Here is a 20,979-nt window from a genome sequence, read left to right on the forward strand (position 1 = left end):
AGCACGTCGTGCTGTTGACTGCACAGATATCGTCCCTCTGCAAAAGAAAAGGATGCATTTTAGGGATTGATAAACTAACCAGTGCGCGATGTACGCGTAATAAGCGATAAAATGAGCACTAGCGATAAAAGAGAACATTCTATTTCACTAGAAGGCATTGAACCAACTTACAGGTTCGGCGTCCTTTTGGCGTTGTTGTCGGCCTCATCGGCTTTTTTTGGTTCTTTGTAGTCATCGTCGCAATTTTTCCAGCATCCATAGCCTCTGCTGTGCAATTCATTCCCATGTTAGCCTTCGACATCATTCCTTTTGTATTCGAGGGCGACTGGCCACCTTTTTTGTTACTTCGGTCGTTCATGCCCATGTCTTGCACTGAGCAGTTCTTCCCGCCTTCGGCCATCTCCTTTGACTCCATGCTCGCGCTCTCCGTGGAATCGTCCATTTGTTCCTGGTCTTCTGATGAACTGCCTCCGGGCATCATGCTTGGTCGGCTGCCTTGATTCGGGTCACGCTTCCCATCTTTCATGCTTTTGCGATCCTTCATTGCGGGTTTCATAGTTGACATGGCAGAGACTGCATGTTGCCATGCCACGAGGCACACAAGGCCGAGTGCGAAATAGCCCTTCATGTTAGCTCGTTGTTCTCAGAAGCTGCAGAGCAGTTTCGGGGTGGTCAGTTTTGCTTCTTTTACCAGTATCACTATCGAGCGGCGCGTCAGCTGGCTTTATTTCTGCTGAATCGGGGTACGTCACAACAGTACGGAATGGGAGTATACTCGTCAGTGCGCGACTTCGGTAGGAACGCCCAGAAGTAGGCAGATCTTGTTTCGACAGCCTCGCTCACTCTTGGTCACTTGCATATATATACAATCAGGCGCTCTTTGCACCGACGGTTTCACTGAAAGCGGGGCGGCTCCTGGCGGAGTTGGTTTTTAGGTCGCCGCTGTTTGATCAGCGCTCCGGGAGGCCCGGGATGCTCTTTGAAGTGACGGGCTCGATGCCAGTGAAAGAGAATTCGAGGTTGAGGGTGTATTGCAAAGAGTGAAGGAAGAAAGCATGAGTACCACAACGCAATGCTGGACACAAGGCATGGCGGCCGCGTTTGCATAATTGCCAGGTGGGACGTAGCAAGTACTTTAAATGTATTATTCATTGCTCGCGATATAGATTAAAGAAATTCCTGCTATGGTTGTTCTGGGGTTCAACAGAAATCACTGTCGCGTTTTGTTTGGAGGAACAGCGAAGTGAGTATGGAAGATGAGTAAGGAGGTTATAGACACTCTGACTTGCAACTGCCCATCTTTATGTTATATTTTTTTGCATTCATGAAGTTGATAAGTAACGAAAAATAAGAAAATCTTTAAGCAAGAAGAGTTATAAATTTCGAAAAGCAAAAGGAGACCAGATGTGATGCATGATGTTCCGGAAGAAAACCGGAACAAGCCTTGCAGAAGTATATGTCCTTTAGATAGGAGTGGACGCTGTGAGGGATGTACGTTTGGTAACCAACTTGTAGTGTTCTTGTGCCTAACTCGGGGCACTCATTGCAATCTTCCCCATTAGAAAATGTATCGATAGCTGACATGCCTTTCCCTTTTGTTTCGTGTCCTACATGTCGCAGAGACGCCGCGGTATTCATTTTCATTTCATTTATTAATACTGTCAGCCACCAAGGGGCTGTAACAGGAGTGGAAAATACAAAACAAAAAATGAGCAATATAGAAGACGATGAAAATCAATAGTCAATCAAAAATTGTCTCTGAATACACACACAAACAAAACAAAAACGAACTACACAGGAATCAGAACAACAGCCATCCTACACAACAGCAATAGAACCTCATCACCCTGTGGTAGAGCCATAGATGAAATTTTCTAAATGGCGTACAAATTCAGATAATGATGATGATCGAACAGCAGAATCTGGAAGAGAGTTCCCGTCCTTACAAGTTCGCGGGAAATAACTAAACTTGAAGCAATTATTTTTTATAGCCGGCAATGGAATGAACCTACTATGACGATGCCTTGATGTCTCATTAGTTTTGATCTCAAAATAGTCTGATTTATTAATTTTTAGGTAATTATTGATAATGAGGTAAAGAGTTTTTAGTCTTTCATACCTGGTTCTGCTTTCTAACATTGGTAGTTGGGCTTGTTGGCAGAGGTCTGTTGAAGAATGGTTACGGCGGTATTTATTATATATAAACCTTGCAGCGAGCCACTGAATCCTATCTAGCTTGTGAATGTTAGTTGCTGTGTGAGGATCCCATACTACTTTGGCATATTCAATAATTGGTCTGACTAGGGTTTTGTAAGCCAGGCACTTTACATCCGGGGTAGCACTGTGCATTGTGCGCCGCAGGTACCATAGTGTTTTAAAAGCTTTGGAGATGACATTTTCAATGTAGGTATTCCATCGTAGGTCTGATGTAAAAGTTAAGCCTAGGTATTTATACTGATCAACTCTTTCGAGCATGTAACCATTTATTTGATAATTGAAATTAAGAACATTCTTTTTCCTAGTTACTGACATGAACACAGACTTTTTTAAGTTTAACTCCATCTGCCAGTCGTTACACCAATTGACTATTCTTTGTAGGTTTAAATTTAATTTATTCTGATCATCAATCGTATTTACGCTACTGTACAACACGCAGTCGTCAGCAGACAGTCATATTGGAACATCAATGCTACTTTGCATTGATGTTCCAATTTGGTGTGCAGCGGCGCCCCTTACTGGCAGGTAAAACCTACCCTATCCTTTCTGTGCTCTTTCACTATTTCTCGCCTATTATTGTTTGTTAATTACACGTGCTTTTCACGGGGATAAAGTTTTTGCATCTCGCTCATGTCGATGACGTTAGCAACTGCCAGTAGTCAAATTCTGGCCGATCTGGTAGGGTCTGTGCCAAAATTTTTTATTCAACCGTGCGAAAGAGGGAGTGCTCATTAGGGCGGTGCTTCAGTCCGGGCCGCCCTCCAATAACGAGGTTATGGGGATCCTTCTCTCACCTTTGTGCTTCTGTTGGACGCGATGTCGCCTTGAAATTCCGCGAACATACTTCTTCTTCTAGTCCTATCTATGATACTCTGTAATAAAATCGCCTCTAGGATTCACTGCCGTTTTACCCGCAGTTATTGTACGGTTCAAACTATTGAAGAGAAGGTTTCCATCAAATGCGCTAGCAACTGTTATAGCCTCCTGACAAAAGATTGTACTTTATTTTCAGAAACGGATAGAGAGGAAATTATTACGTTCTCTGTCGCTTGGTCGTTGCTCATAAATGCTTGCCCGAGATCGCTTGTTAGGTGAACATCATTCGCACGCGTTCGATGCAGTTTGCGTCATTTTTTCGCCATACTTATACATCTTATCACTAACTACTCTCTATTGTCCATATATGGGCCATATTTCTCGTCAGTTAAACTGCAGGTGGGGCAATTTGCATCCAAAAACATACGCAAGCACGCATATGCACGTACATGAGTGCGCGCATACATGCACGACCATGCCCTACGCTGCTGTAATGTTCGCCTATGAAGTGTGGTTTTTCTCCTGCAGTCCTGGATTCACTTGGGAAGTGCTTCGGTGGTGTAAATGGAAAGCAGTAAAGGGTCGTGCTTACATGAATTCCGTTTTATAGTAATCTATACATCACGAGTCTTGCCGCACAGGGTGCACAATAAAATAACATAAAATACCCACCCCTAGAATTAAATTTATACGAGACTTTTTAAATTCTTGATAATGTGGCAAGAAAGTTGCCGGAATGGACGGCGTGGGTGACGACGTACAAAATGGTCCGTTTGGTTGTAGGTAATATCTATTCGGTATCTGTCCTAATATTCCATGGCAAAAGGCGCTTATTTGCAGTGTGCACGATTTCCAACCAAAGTCTCTCAGCAGTTATACATGGCTAAACATTTTCATTTAGCTCGTGTCCACAGACATGAGGATTGAGACCAGGAACGCTCGTCTATATTAATGAACAAAGGCACGTTTTCCCCACCGGTCGTGGATTTATCCCGTGCTAAAGCCAGGAAAATTTCGGCACCTGGCAACGGCAGGCCATTTGCTGAACAGCCAATCCTCATATCTTTCGTCGGCGCAGGAGTTCCATCATTGTTCCGCCCTAGACTGCATTAGGACGGCAAAGCTGTTTTTACCTATTTGACGATTACCCCCGTGTTTTCCCGAATGAATCCATTTGTGCCCTAAGGCAAAAATAGCGTTGTCAGAAAAAGGTCATGTAGTAGTCTGTACTCGGTAAACGAATCAGTCAGAGCTGAAACAACCTTATTACACTATTGAAGACAAGCTTATGATAGTAAAAAAAAATAAGCACAGTCCTTAACGTCATTAAATGTCTATTCTCCTTTGCTTCCCGGGAGTACTCATTTATATTATCAGATTTCTTCAAATTGCATCTATTTTCAGGATTATGCAAGAATGCATTGCATCGTAATGATTTTTTACGTTATGAAGAGCTGAGTTGGCGCGTCTTTCCTCAGATATATGCCGACAAAAAAATGGAGCTCGAAGTCCGAGGTGTAGTCTTACAGGTGCATACCCAAAGCCAGTTTTACGACTATGAGCCAAACGTTAGCTCTCACTTAACGGCAAAACTGCTGTATATTTATAGAAACGACCTTTTCCATGAACAGCGTTCGTAAACATTAAGAAAAAACTGCAGTAAGATTTACAGTGTACTAACCTAAGCATATGTGGACAAGATAATCAAAGCTGCATGTGGGTGGCCAGCCGCATCAGCGGCGCTGAGCTCTGAAAGCCGCGCGTGAGAGAACTGAAATGGTTTGTAGGTAATACGGACACTCTTAGCAGCTATACACGGATATACGATCAGATATGGCGTGTTGGCTCAGGTTTTCGGGTCGCGACACAAAACATACGTTGGCAGTTGCCTGGACCGCCATACTCCGAATTCGCTCACATACTTTTTCGTCGCGTTATGAACATTCTTCCGTGAGAACACCGCCTGGCCAGCGGACAACACATCTGCAATTGGCGACCTCGTGCCGAATACCGCTAGCTCCCCGTTTTTCCAGAGTCACGGCCTTGCCCTAAAATCGTGCCGCGCTTTGTCCACGACATAGTCTGAAACGCCTGTCTGTGTACTTGTTTGCTGTGTCAGGGCTGGTCCGCGTCGCGAGGCACGGCGAACGTTGTAAATTATGCGTGAAACTGGAAGGACACTAGATCCGTTGACGGCATGGTGGTTGTCTTCATGAGCCCTTTGTGAACAAAGACTGCTTTGCTTGAATGAATCTATTATACGCGGCAGAATTATGATAGTAGAAGCAAACTTTGAGGCGAAATCATTTTGACCAGTGGCATAATCAAGAGAAAGCACTGTCCGACAGAGCAACTGTTATCATGGAAATTTGCTACAAAAAAAAAAAAAAAAAAAAAAAAAAAAGCTGACGCCGAAAATGAATCCATGTACGCGGCATTATTTTTTTTTACAATTCATAGCACAATGGCTACGCCTCGGAGAGAACGACAACGGGACACGCCGAAATGTTTAGAGCTACCGATGTCTATAACTGCATGAGTAAGAGGAGAGCGGGAGGTATATAACAGCAGTCTGCTTGGACCTCAGGGCTGCACTTGGTAGTGTGCCATATCTATCCGGCATCCAACCACACAGAGACTAGTCCTGCCTTGGGGCACAGTAATCTGTGTGTGCGCGCTCTTTGTATAACTTAACAATACCTCTAATACGTTTCTCTACTGACAAGAATCATGGGTGCTGGAGTCCGAGGATCTACGCAGAGCGCACTGCCCACGCTAGCCTGCCTTCTCCTAGCGCTATTGCCCTTCGTCGAGCTGGATGCTATGCCACCTAACCACGCGCGTGCGAACATGACGACGACCGATGGATCGGCAAGACCGACACGCAAGAGGTCCGACGTCATCGTCATCCAGCCAGCGTGCTGTGGATCTGCAGCGGCTGCCGCGCCAGCTCGCCCTCCGGAGAGCACCACCCTGGGACCACTCTTCTTTTTGGGACGCTTCGGCATCGGCTTCCAACCACCCGTAATCAGGCTCATGGGTGGCGTCGATACGCAGTTTGGTCGCCGTCGGCGCTGAGTAAGCCATTATACTTGGGGAGCGGTGCGACTGCTAGTAAGGAATTGTCGTCTCGGCGCATAACCCGACATATTACGGATTTTAAGCTAGTAGATGCGGTATAGCTGCATCTTGAACAGCAAGCAATGGTCACAAGCCCCATTATAGCGTCGTTATTTGTTTAAGTAGTAAGCTCGTCGATGGCCTGATGGCACTGAAAGATGGGAATAAACTTATTTGCTTCCGTAATATGGTGTCAATGAGATTCTCGCATTGCTAATGTGATTTACCATGTCGCAGTGCGCATTCACTCCTCGTCGAGTTCTTTCCTTCGCAGCATTGCGACGTGTAAAGACCACTCCCTTCTACATTGGTCACGATATTCTTTTGCTCTAAAGCATCTAATATCTTTTGCGATTCTAAAAAAAAAAAAAAAAAAAAACGCGAGTTCGAAATTCTTCAATATGAGGCTTTCCCGTAACATTTGCCGCAATATAGAAAAGACCTAAAGTAAGAAACCACAGGCTTGATGAGGGCTAAAGCATAGGGAATTACATGCGGTCTGTGACGTGTTTTGTGAAGAGCTTCCCGGTAGACTAAGAGAATTACGTTGACAATTCTTTAAAGATCAATTCGTAACATGATGATCTACTTGTTGAGAAAGAAGCATTCTTGTCCATACACCGCCAAGACAAGGAATTAATTTCAACCTCAGTAGCAGATTTTTACTAAAGCTCACACTTTTAACAGACGGTTCAAAGAAGCGTTTTACGTACGCGAATGTATAAGATTGTCAGGCGTTTGTCAGTATTGAAAATACTTAAGCAGCATCAAAACGACAGCCGGAACAATCTGGAAATTTGTGATTAAAGCACACTGCCGAACCACCGACGCCGTGCAGAAACGTTCAGATTGGAACTGAGCAGAATGAGAAGATATGGCAGCAATGATTTCATGATTTTTGTCTCTCAATTTATTCTATTTTGATACTTCATGCTCCTCTATTTTTCGACATTTCCCTCTCCAGTTCCTTTCCCGATACATAGTAGTGTAAGCGATTGTTAAGCATGAGATAATTTTTCTTTTTCTTTTGCAACGTAAGGTTTATTTCTCCCTCTCTTAAAGCCTCAAGGAGCGATATGAATGGAAAAGCATTCACTCCCTACTCAAGCGAGAATTGTCGCACTAACATGGTACAGATGTGAGGAAATTATTTTGCTCACTTAAATGTTCTCTTCATGACCACTTCCATTAGGCATACAAAACTGGTCATCACAGCTTAAATCTTGAGAGGAAGAACGCCATGCACAATGAATAACTTCGTGTTGAAAATTTGAACAGGGCGCTTAGGCTGCGGAGAAATTGCAAAATATCAAAATTATCTCGTCGTCGTGAACAATTACCTGCATGTTTATACTGCACTAAACACTCATCAATAATATGGATTAGCAGTGGCATCGCAGAACTTGCACGCATACTTTCACAGCCTGCGCCTAACCAAAGAATAGGCAGGGGTACAACCGCTGTCATGTTTGCTTACAAGCTGTGGAATGCGCCCTTTGTAACACCTGCGGAAGGACTCTCTTTCGACAGAGAGTTGCCGCAAGATCGTCGCACCTTGAAATGGTTTCGAATGCTTTTAAACGACAACCTGCCTATTTTTGAAGATGGATGCGCATGAGCGAAGGGCTGCACAACGCAGCATGAAAATAAAGCCTGCCTAGTAATAGGTATGCGCGACTACCCACAATAAAGTGGCGTGAAATAAGCGAGTGTAGCCAGCCGCGCGTAAAGGAAACCGACATTTTCGCACGGAAGTTATAGCTGCAAAGGAATTTGAAAAAAAGTTTACATGTCATGAGAAGCCTGATGTCATGAGGCGGATTAGCGAGAAAAAAAAAAAGGTACTAAGGCATTCAGATCGATTGCACAAAGCTAAAAGCAGTGAGACTATGCGAAAGCTGGAACATTCTCTTTTCACATGCTATGCTTGCTCATGAATCATTCTAGAACGTTTGTTCTTTTAAGCCACTTCATTAAGCCATGCAGTCGTTATTTGAACCTGCACCCTGGTTACCGTTTAGAAGCTCCTTCTTCACACGTACGTGCCACATCATAGAGAGGAGTATTACTTTTTGTAATGTAATAAGAAAAATAGAGCAGGTTCTTCTTGGCTTTACTTTTGAGAGACCATATATATTTTTGTTTCAATCCCACTGGTACATCAGGCAAGAGAGAGAAAAAGGGCGGCGGGACAGATGGGTTCTCAATGGAAATGCTTCCTTTTGACCTTGGGCTCTAGTTGAAAAGAGGACCGAAAAAACACCCCGATCAGAGCTCTCTCTCTCAATAGCTTTGGACAATGAGAGTTGGTTCAGCCGCGATGTGACTTTCGTCCCATCAATGCATGACCAGCCCGCCCAAGCAGCTATCCACACGAGCGGGTTGCCATTAGCTGGCGGATACGACTGCGCTCACAATGCGTGGCCGGCGAAGGTTCTTTGCAACCTGGCGAAATGCTTTCTTTTTTCCGCATCTTTTATTGTTTAATTTGGCATCACTGGCTAACCAGACGTACGTACAGTATCGGTGTGAGCAACTCTGCTTCCTGCTGTCGATGCAGTGCCTCTGGGCTCTGTTACAAAAAAGAAAGAATTAAGTCCTCCATGTGAAGCAGCATGGTCGCGATACCTGGTTTGTTTACACGTATGATGGTGTAGCTTTGTTCGACTCTACCGTCCCCATACTCGTTTGAAAATTGTGAAAGTGGACTCTCAAAAAGCATAAAAATTAAATTCATTTACTTTAGATGAGAGAGCGAGCGAGTGAGTGAGTGAGTGAGTGAGTGAGTGAGTGAGTGAGTGAGTGAGTGAGTGAGTGAGTGAGTGAGTGAGTGAGTGAGTGAGTGAGTGAGTGAGTGAGTGAGTTAGTGAGTGAGTGAGTGAGTGAGTGAGTGAGTGAGTGAGTGAGTGAGTGAGTGAGTGAGTGAGTGAGTGAGTGAGTGAGTGAGTCAACTTTATTGTCCGACAAAAAGGCCCCTTTCTACCCTAGGTCCTCCCCTCTAGAAGATAGGCGCCTTGGGGCAGGTGAGAATGCGCTTCACATGCTGGTCAAAATCCCCTGGATCTCGGCGACCTCCTCAGCCAGTCGAAAATATATCTTCATCTTCGTCGTAGTGTATTCAAGAAAGAAAATGAACCTAACGGTACTGATAAAAACCCGCTTTTATACTTCGCTGCACGTAATTGACGCGCATGCTGCTGTTACATAATCAAGAATGAGTAAGAAGCTTACTTGTGAAAATCAATAACATTGTTGGGTCTTCATTTCTGCTTCATTCAGTTCACCCTAAGGCAAACGAATTCCCGTCAATATATTTATTCTTTAAATTTCAGCTATTTTGGTTAGTTACGTGTAATAGAAATTAGTCTTCCTGTCTTTGGCTAAGGAAACCACACCTTTGATCGCGGAATAAAGACACGAAAACGCGCATCGGTTGGATGACATTTATAATACATCATTTATTCTAGTTTCTAAAATTTACCCAAGGATGCCAGATCGAATCCTCGCCATGGCGGCTGCTTTTCAATTGAGGCTAAAAAAGCACCCTTGTGAAGTACGATGTCAGTCGACGTTAAAGAATCGCCGGTGGTAGAAACTTCCAGAGTCTTTATTACGGCGCTTCTCATAGCCTGAGTCGCTTTGGGACGTTAGACCACACACACTAAACCAAAACATTTTGTAAAATCGTCACTCTGCGGATAAACCCGCTTTGAAGGTACTCAAGTTTCTGATAACACCTGCCTGAGCATAACTATAATGATAGTGAGCGCACCAGCGCAGCTAAGCTCTTTACTACCATCGGCGTGTAATGCAGTTCGACGCGCCCACAACTACGTGCGAGACTGCAACGAGCTGTGTCATCAACATCGATGTACTTACGGCGTCAAGGTTTATTTTTAGCGGGTGAAAAGTGTGCAGTGATCGCGTTTACGGGAAAATGTGTCAGCCGCTACCCGATTACTCTTCATGGAGTCGTAATACCATACGTCTCCAGGCACAGATTCTTGGGAGTAATTATTGACCACCGTCTATCTTGGTCGGAACATATTGCTATGGTGAAGAAAAGGCTAATTAATTTTTGGCATGTACTTCGTTACATAGCTGGCATCAAACGGGGTCCAACTGAGCGCTCCTTAATACGGCTTTACGAGGCTCTGTTTGTTGGCTACATCCGGTACAGTCTCCCAGTACTCTCTAGTATGAGCCTTTCCTGCTTGCGGACTTTAGAGAGCGTGCAAGCGCAGTCACTGAAAATATGCCTTGGACTACCCAGATGCACCTCTAACAAAGGCACAATTGAAGAGGCACATGCTCGCCCAATGTCCATATACTTGTCACACGAACCACTTCGTGTATATTTACGAGCACTTACAAGACACTGTTTTCACCCACTCAGCAAGATTCTGGTTGAGAGGCCGGACTGCAGTTTTACAAGTGCACTCCGCTGCCATCAGTCGCAAGTACCGACAGGATATGCCCTCCCATATCGTCCCACCCAACCACCATAGACGATGGATAAACCTTTGGTGCACCTTCGTGTTCCCGGAATACTAAAGAAATTAATGGTATCAATTAGTGGACTCAAACAACTTACTCTGGCACACATCTGGTCAGAATATCCTAATTATATTCACGTATACACCGATGGAACTGTGTCAGCACTGGCATCCGCTGCAGCTGTGGTCATACCAGCTCAGAAAACGACTCTGCATTTCCTTTTGGGACATACCTCTACATCAACCGCTGCCGAACTTGTAGCCATTCGGGAATCTATTCGCTACATATGTGCGGAACCACCTCAAAAATGGTGTATATTCACGGACTCGAATACTGCATTACAAATTTTGGAAAACTTCTTACGCCACACTGCCTATCAGTCCCTGGCACTAAACATTATGGAGCTCATCACATCTGCCCAGCTGCAAGGCCACATGATAATGTTTCAATGGATCCCTGCCCACTGCGGCCTCCATGGGAATGAGCAGGCCGATGTTGAAGCGAAAAGTGCACTCATCAATGACTTCCAAACAGCTGTGCCTTTTTCAAGAGCGGATACGACGTGTCTTCTAAAGAGTTGTATGAATATTGCTACAGCAGCTTACTGGGCTCAACCAAACGCCCGACACATCCGTCTAAGACTCGATCGAACATTTAAATTTATTATTCCGCGTGATATTCCGCGTCATCAGGCATGCTTGATACATAGACTTCGTTTAAACGTGGCTTTCACTCGCAAGTACTTACATTTAATTGGACAGATGGACTCACCGGAATGTTCAACTTGTGGCATCCCAGAGACTGTGGACCATGTATTATTGGTGTGCCCAGCATATGCGAACGAAAGAAGTGTGCTAGCTGCTTCCTTGAAGCGTTTGGACAAGAGGGCTCTGTCGGAGGAACTGCTGCTGGGCGCTTGGCAGGACAAGGGGAAGGGTGTCCAGGCAGTGCGTGCTCTTTGCCGTTATTTGAGCGCCAGCGGACTTGATTCGCGCTTGTAAAGCAAGCTGCTGTGTCTGTATATATATTTCATACGCCGTCTCCCACATCGTCACTCATCATGACCTTCTTTCTTCTCTCCTTCCCCTTCCCCAGTGCAGAGTAGCAGGCCAGATTTGAATTATTCGGGCCAACCTCTCTGCCTTTTCCTTTCAATAAATCCATCTATCTATCTATCTATCTATCTATCTTGTAAAAGGGTTTCGATACGTTTTGGTCAAATAGAACTTCCTCAATCTTGAGTGTTTTTATTATCCTCTTATCCAGTCAAAGGATGTTTGGTCTCCTAAATAAAAAAAGACAAAAATATGCATTTGTGTGTTATTGTATGCGTGCTGCGTAGGCGGAAACATCTGTTCTTAATTACTTACATTTGAAATTTGACGAGGAAATAAGGCGCGAATGTTTTGAAACACACATCCGAATACGTGTATTCACACTCAGCGATCGTGCATTAGTTGGGACGCTCGACTCATGTCGCCAAGGATGAGGGTTCGAATCCCAGCCGCGCCGGAATTCCTTCCACGGTGGGATTTCCAACTGCTGATCACACGATTTCGCATTGAACGATATGCGGCTGTGCCCGCCGCTTCTTCACTACAGGCATCTGCAGCTCGGCATTGAGTCAGCGCTGTTCTTACCGCTGCGCGAATATCACCGAAGAAAAACATCGCATGTAAGCCGGCCGTGGTTTTAAACCACTTTCCGGAGGGCGCCCCAGTCGGGAAAAGAAGCAGGCGGCATCCAAGTATCGAATGACTAATATATTCATTGCATTTAAAATACTAGAACTGCAAAACGCACTGTAAACTAAAGTTCCATTTCTGTCAGTGGTCTGCTCTAACTATGCTTTCGACCTATCCGCAATACATGTAACATGAAGCGAGAAAAGAAAAAAAAGCAGAATCGACGAACAGACACTTCTGATGATGGCATAGCTCGAACTCGATCGAGAACCCAATTATCTGTGATGGACATCGGAGATCTAAAAGCACTTGCTGCTGGGCTAGTTGGTTTTGGTTCATATTTAAAATAGTTTTAATGCGCAAAAAACAGACAAACACAAAGGTAAGTGACGGGACAAAGCGCCAACTCCCAACTGATTTTATTGCATGCAAGAAAACGTACTTAAATAGTTTTGTAGTCACATGCGTAGGTGTCACCTAAAGCTCAGGAACGACCTGATAAGGCGCGTTCCAGAAATATCTTTTCACAGTTATATAAAACAATTGATGTTTCGCTTACGCACATGTCGCCTTTCTTTTTGATATAAAACGCTTCTATCAACTCCCTGGCACTCTTTGCTTTTGCCCAGAATGCGCACATCGGTGAAGCATGGCTCACAATTGCGGGACGGGCATTCATTAATGTTCTTAGTTATATGGGTGCTTTTTTTGTTCTGTTGTACGTTTCTCTCGTACAACAGAACAAGGTGACACCTTATAGGTGACACCTATGCATGTGACTACAAAACTATTTAAGTACGTTTTCTTGCATGCAATAAAATCAGTTGGGAGTTGGCGCTTCGTCCCGTCACTTACGTTTGTGTTTGTCTGTTTTTTTTTTGCGCCTTAAAACTATTTTAAATATGGACATCGGAGATATCTGCAAATGGAAGTAGTTGGCCTATGCTCCTTAGATACAGATCTGTTAGTAAAGTCAAGAATTACCTGCAGGTTGGACGACGCAACAAACTATGTAGCATGCTCGATATTGTTGCGAAAGCAACACTACGCTAGTCGTCGAGCCATTTCGCGTGGCACCGCGTGGGTCAAGCTGCGCGTGCGCGAGGATGCAGCTGTTGCTTTCGTAACTCAACTAGTTTACTGGAGCTAAACCAGTGACTATTTTTTTAGCAATACCCCTTATAATGATACAATGTCCACAGTTCAGAGCGAAGACCGCATACGCACCATGGACCTCCGCAAAATATTTCCGAGAACACTAATGGCAGACTTGCGCTGCCCAGGGGGTGCCACAAAAATGGTGCTAAAAAGCGTCCTGTAGGCGTCTGCTTGGTAGTACAAATTCCCGGCGTCTGAATCCATATTGCATTGCTGTCGGTATGTGTCCACAGCTTTAATTCGGGTTATTATGAATAACAAAAACGTTAAGGCGCTGAAAATCCTTTCACGGTCGTCACGATGTGAAAAGGCAATAAATAAACCAATATCAGGCAATAAACGAAGTGCAGAGATCGGAGACGAAGTCTTGCCGCGCTGCCAGTGAATATAGCCAGACGGGTGTCGCGCGAATTCGTGGAGCTCTTCGAAAGCTTTACAAGCAACTAAGCTTAAGCACGTGAGTACATGAAACCGCAACAGAAATAGGCAGCGTAAATAACCCTTCCGAGAAACAGCCTTTCCGATAGGCAGCTTGCGCGGACCGTGTATGGGACGCTGAGGGTTGCTCTCAATTCATTCTTGTCCTTAAACGCCCCATTTAGCGGATAAGATGTGCTCCTAATGTTTAGAAGTACAGAGTCCACGTACTGGAATGTCACACAGAAAGCTGAAGCTGGGACTGCAGAAAAGTTCGAATTTTGCCGCGGTGAGGAGTTTCGGTGCTCGTCGTTAGGTTCAGATATCAGTGAAGGTACCCTGACCTCGTTCTACTGCTCTACTGCCAATCGCATATAACTTATGTGCTTGCAGCTCTCGAGCAAGAACTTTTGCTGGTTGGCGCAGTGGAGACATCGCACATTAGAAGCGCACTGCCAGCTCAGGAACGCGCGGTGCATCATGATTGAAATGCTATTGTCAGCTGATTAGTAATTATATCGAAATCTGCGCTAAATGCCTTCTGTTGCTGAAAATTTCCTCTTGAAAGTGAATGGCTGTTTGAGATAGCAAACGTTTTAAGTGAGCTCTAGTTTGCCGTCCTCACCTTTCGTTGCTTGACATACGTGCTGTTTTTATACTTGTGCAGCAGCTACCGAAAGTAGTAGCATAATGGACGATTTTCTAATGCGATCACAAATAAACGCACGCATGGCTGGCTGTACTCTATATATAATTTCAGCTTGAGCCGGCAGAGCGGCCAGCGTAGGGTGAAAGGCGTTTCTCTTGAACCAGAGCATGCATGCAACTGATCGCCTGCGCTGTACCAATAACACCGTAGCCCCGTTTCGTGCGGCTATAAAAGAGAGCAGTAGAGCCCAATTAACTTGTCCGTGGCACAATACGATGCAAGCAGCAATGTAGCGGCGATGATGACGTTTCGAGACGGAAGGGTACATGGCAAGATCGATGACGTATGCTTTGAACAGTTCGCAAGAAGGCAGCCGCAGCGTGTTTTTTTTTTTTTTTAATGTTAGGCTACTGGCGGTTCACAATGATGTTTATGATATATGACGAGCCTTTTCACGCTCACCAAGTGGCAGAAAGAAATGCAAGTCGATGGAGCTTGCCAAATACGCACTGCAGCATAGGCAGACCCGCCGTTGTACTACCCAGTCAGTTTTTAGGAACCGCGTAGGAACCGTGTTCGGCTCCCCGAGTTTTCGCAAACCTCTTTTACTTTCTTCTGATTTTAGCGTTACACCTACAACGCCGACACCGCCTTTTGTGCGATATTATCAAGTTAAAATGAAAACCCTTCGCTGAGCTCGGCTCCTCGCTCAACCGGCTGCACTGTGTTTTTGTTTCTGCCACAGCTGCTGCACACTAGCATTTTCTTTGTTACCCACTAGAAGGATATCTAAAGCAACTACTTACAGATTGAAATATAGTGCTAAACGGGGCTGCATCTAGAATCATAAGTGCGCCAGTATATATACAGCGATAATAATCAACACGAAACCATATCTCCAGTTCGGATAATTATATCTAATGAGTTAACACAGCTGTCAGACAATTTCATGTGCTTAAAATGCCGGTAGCAGAAAGGGCGACCGCTTGCTGAAGTCCAAGTGACGCTCACTACAGCATGGTTCTCCTTCGGCGTAAAGGCAAGTGCATTTATCTGCCTAAGAAGCGCAGCGACTGTGACGTGCTGCGATCTATCTCAAACATCACATGACATCATTATTGATATTTTGTGAAGCGCATGCCTTAAATCTTGACATTATCAAGCGTAGACCGTACCGGTGCTTTGTTGCAATCACAGCAGTCCGTGCGTAACCGTCAACGCAGCAGTGGCACCGCGGTGCGGACGATGTGAACATATGCCTTCTTCCGAGCAACGTGACGGGCCGCATCTAGTGTGCTTCCACTGTGCTGTCGTGGCACTCATATACGTGAGCAAGCCTCGCTCGCTGTAGATGAGGGACGACCGTGACAAAAGGATAGTGCTACATCAATTGGTTTCGCGAGTGTGCCTCGATAGTAGGCTTGCAGCACTGCCATTAGGAGGGCCGCGGCGTTGTCGAGGTATCCTGTGCTTCGCGAAGGCAGGATGGCATGCTGTACAGGCTCCGTAAAACACAAGCACAGAGCAGAACGTAAAGTGACGTGCGGTCACAGTTTGTCCTAGCGAGCATTTTACAACCGGAAAGTGGAGAATCTATTAAGAACGTGTCTAGAATATGGGACGGTTGCTTCGAAGCTAGTCTGCATTAGTGCATTAGTGTTTATACATGTTTATCTATTATATATTAACACTATATATGTTTTGATGACGTCGCTGGGTGCTTTAAGGAGTAAACCCTGCGTATCAGTCCCTACCTCGCGCCCCTTACGTGGTTGGCTTGAAAGAACACCAGCCAGTTCATCAGGACATGCTCCGCCCTAATTGTTTGAAGAGCCATTACACATCCTGCATATTTGCTCGCCTGGAAATATCTGTTATTTGCGTGTTATTCTGTGTACGGTGAGAAGGCCCTTTATACATGGCTTAGAAACGCTTTTTGATACAGAAATATTGTGAGTTGCTACAGCGCATCAGCTACTGGTTTGAAATAATTTGAGATTTTGGTTCAAAAATGCCAAGCGGTGATGGGTGTGAACATCAGAACATCGCAAGTTAACGCATCACCTGCACCTATTAGACACGGCGATAGAGATACTGGCTCACTGTCATCGTGAGTGATGCGCTAAGCCGCTGGGCCTAAATCTAGCAATTTTTATTTTGTATTTCCGATGCCTTTTTTGCTTAGGTGTGGTTTCCTTTTACTTAGAACTCAAGTTATAATAACAGCATTCTCTTCCGTAATAAAAACTATCACTAAATCTGGCATCAAACACAAAGCATATGCTTTATTTGCTTGAGCAATCTCGACTAAGTGACTCCACATTTTGTGTACGATATCGGGAGTTGGACGTTGCACCTACTTCCTGTATTTGAGATGCGAAACCGAACGAACTTCTGCTGTTCAGTGAAGCGGCATCCATCTAGTCGGCTATTGTCTGATAGTGATTTAGGTAGGAAGCATAGACCTCGAGCTACAGTGAGGCGCCCCTATTCGCTCTTGTAGAGAATGGCTGTCGTTGATACTTCGGTCATTGCTTTTTTAGAGCGCAGCTCTTTGGCGCCCGTTCCTGGGTTTCGCGTCGGCGTCGGCCGCGTCAGCCTCGTAACCATGTCCGCCCCCCTTTCATCTCCCCAGTTTGAGCCGGCGCTTCGGCAACCGGAGCCTCGCAAAAAGGGGGGGGGGGGGGTACACTCAGCAGCGAACGAGGGGGGGTCTTTCGTAAGGTTAGTCGAAATTGCATTCTGTGCTTGCTGTTTTGAACGATGTTGGTGCTTGTGAACACTCTAGAGTTGAGGTTGCACGCAACACATAGACGAAGAGGTTAGACAGGAAGAGTGTAGACCAGTTGATGCTGCATCTTACGTGACATACGCAGGTCTTGGGTCCAAATCCTAATAAAGGATACGTAGTCATTTTTTCTACTTTTACATAATTTAGTGTTCAGAAATAAAATATTTAGACATAACTCTTTTTTACATGTACACCGCAGTCTTTAGAAAATTTCATTATGGTTTTCTTGGTTTCGGAGACAGATGGAGTCTTTCACACATATGCAAAGCAAACCTTTATTTGCTATTTTTAGAGAGGATTGCGAATTCGTGCCGATGTTCAGACAGCATGCAAAGAAAAATGTGGAGGAAACTTATTTCAAGCCTTTAATGGGATGACTGGGTAGCGTAGGCTATTAGCCCAGATATAAAACCCCGCTTTAACCAAGAATATGAACCTGGCTGTGCGGCCTATGAATAAAGTGAATACAGTTATCTTGGCAAGTTAAATCTAATATCACCCTCCAATAAGAAAGGAGAGCCCGATTTCAGCTTTTGCCAAACGTAACAGCAGGAAACCCTGGGCCCAGTGAGTTCACGGCCATATCCGCTGTCAGTTACCGCCTGCCAGCACACGAATGCCGACGCCGGTTTTTCGGTGAGGTTTAACGTGTACCGGTGAACAGTGATGTACGTCTTGATCGCAATCGTCAACTCAATTTATTTAACCATAACTTTGTCCACAAAACGAAAGCAACGACGCAAGACTAAAAAGTTAAAAAGAAGCAAAAGTAAGACAAATGCCAGTCACCTAGAAGAAATGGACGAATGCAAGCGATGATCGAAATAAAAAGAGTAAAAAATGATATTCCATAGTTATAAAGTGAAAAAGATAGAACTAAGTTTTAGAGTGTCACGGATGTCACAAAGAAAGGAATAGCCATTCAAATTGTGTAACATTATGCATCTAACAGAAGTGTGCAAAGAAAACAAATAATATCAGTTGCACATGCATGCGCGCTTTCTTTCATTTCGTGGTGCTGACACTGAGTACGACATCAAATAGAACAATGCGCAATGTCTGCATTTGCGAACATAAAAACCATCAGATTAAAACCCCTTAACGACTAATTGTCATGTAAATGTCCGGTGTAGTCGCTGTATTCGCAGAGCTATAGGCAGGTATGATCGACATGAAAACTACAAGCTGGTTCTCGTCCTGTATGCGTGAATTTTATTAACGATAGCTAGAAACAACCTACAGCCAGCATACCTACAAGCATGATAAAACAAAACAATCCGAAGAATACTATTTTTTTTTTTTTTGCTCTCTAAAGCTATTTTACTGGATGCAATTAAACGCTGTCATGCGTAAACGTGGTCGGAGAAATCTCGACAGAAAAAGAAACATGAAATCTTTAGGTATGCATCTCGCGATCCCATGAAGTGTCTCGCGAAGTTGTGATTTCGTTATCTTTTAAGGAACCAAATATAGACAGACCATGGCAAATTATCCCGTCCTGCTTTTCAAGTTTGAATATTTACGTTTTGGCCGGGAATCATGCAGTTAACTGTCAAGACTGCAACTTTCCAGGGACTTGTTATTTTCCGAACAGCGCTATCCGGGACATACCGTATCGTGTTGTTCTGACTCCTGATATCGGCCATGCGGCCACCCGCAGGACCAGCACATTTCGCACGCGTTACTTCGTCTTCTGCTGTTTCTCTTCGTGTCCTGAGTCCTTGTTCTGGTCGTTTTGAGAGCACTTGTCGTTTCCGTTGGCCCCGTTGTTATTGGTCATGATGTCTGGACCACCAGCCCTGGGCTTGTTGGTCTTGGCCGTCGGTTGCGAAGCCTGACTGCGTCCACCGTCGCCTCCTGCTTTCGCAAATCTTGATGAGATCACTACCAAGAGAAGCAGGATACAAAGCCCAATGCTAGTTTTCTTCATTGCGAACAATTCAATCTGTTTGCTTTCAGAATGTGCAAGTCCGACCGGATGCGTAAGTGGATGCTATCCTCTAAATAGATACACACACAAGGAAAAATCACACATATAGGAACGTCGATGCAGTGTTAGGTCGAAGTGGCTTGTTGCAGCAGATGTGTCTGGCACCAATCAGCGACTCGATGAACCGGCACGAATTGTTCAGGAAGGAGGGCTTGATACTTCGTGTACTTGGCAAGTTGAAATATTGCAACCAAGACCTCTGGTCGCAGTTCGTAGAGAGCAGCTCTACGCAACAGAATAAGCCTACTCCTTTATTACAGCGAATATTTCAAGGCTCCGCAGATCGCGTGACTGTATTCGTTCCCTTGCGGATAACGGCGCTGTTTTGTCTCGCGATTCCAAAGCGCAGCACGCATATTGCCTGGAAGGCTGCCTGATGCATTGAAATACGGAGCAAGTGTTTACAGTAGGATGACATATTATGCCACTATCATATGACGGTATTTTAAGGCTCAGCATCGTAGATGAATAGCTTGCGCAGCCTTTGAAAGGACATTTGCCAGGTTTCCGTTGGATAGTCTTTCATACTCCCTTTGTTGAAAACAGCTGAAACGACATCAATCGGACTAGAATCCACTGTGTATTCTGTTCATTGTTCAAGAGAGTTCTCGCTACTGCAATGAGAGAGAATGGCGCATTATATCAGAGAGCCTATATTGATATTTTGGTTTTCGGGGTCAATTTGGCCTTAACGTCTCAATCACGACAATTTCCACTGGGATCAAACAGAGGGAGCAGCATTAGGAGGGCACAATTGCGTACGCCAGAAAAGACCCAATTAGGGCTCTCGGCCTCTTTTACCGTTTCATTTTCCACGAATGCGTTTGGCAGTGGGTACTCTTGGACAAATGAACACAACATTACATCGACCTGACCTGGAGATTATGTACACGCACCTTACGGCAGACAGCAGCTGCTCGTGGTCCGCCATGATGTTAACCTAAACATTGAAAATGTGTGAAATATTCAGCGCTCTCGTACCCAACGGGCAGGCTTCAAGGTACCGCTGGAGCAACTGCGTTCTCAGCAACCTTGTGGTTGTCAAACGGGCTTTGTTGTAGAAAAGATACTATCGCAGTGAGACAAATGGCACAAATTACTATCTCAACAACATATTGGCAGATTTGATTCTGGAGTGCGCGACGACACCTTATGTAAGCGCCACAAATTAAAGTTTTTTTTTTTTCTTGAGGGGCAAAAACGCTTATTTTTAAATTAAACCATCTTTATATGAACAACTTCAAAAAAAGTAATAAATGTGTATGCTTTTTTATTGAGTATACTACTGAACAATGAGTATGTTGCACTAAAACAAAAGAAAAGAACAAAGCACGTGAACAGTAGATGAAACTGGCATTTCCAGAAGCTGTCCATACTACAGATCGTGATAGCTCATCGGCATGCGTAGATGCCTTGGAATTATGGGATTGTGCTTACCGAATAAATATGCAGATGCGACGTGGATGAAACATGCGAAACTCTGAGAAGCTATACACAACTCTAATCTCATTAATGTCTTAATGTCGCAATGGCGTCGATGGTTACTGTATACATTGCTTTTTCCGGCTATAGCTGGGCTAGCTACCAGCCATTAAAAATTTATCTCCTTTTTGCACTAGAGGGCGAAGTTTTTTGAGTA

The sequence above is a fragment of the Amblyomma maculatum genome, chromosome 1 (assembly GCF_055883805.1).
Source record: "Amblyomma maculatum isolate TAMU_Amacu chromosome 1, ASM5588380v1, whole genome shotgun sequence".
Taxonomy (NCBI): Eukaryota; Metazoa; Arthropoda; class Arachnida; order Ixodida; family Ixodidae; genus Amblyomma; species Amblyomma maculatum.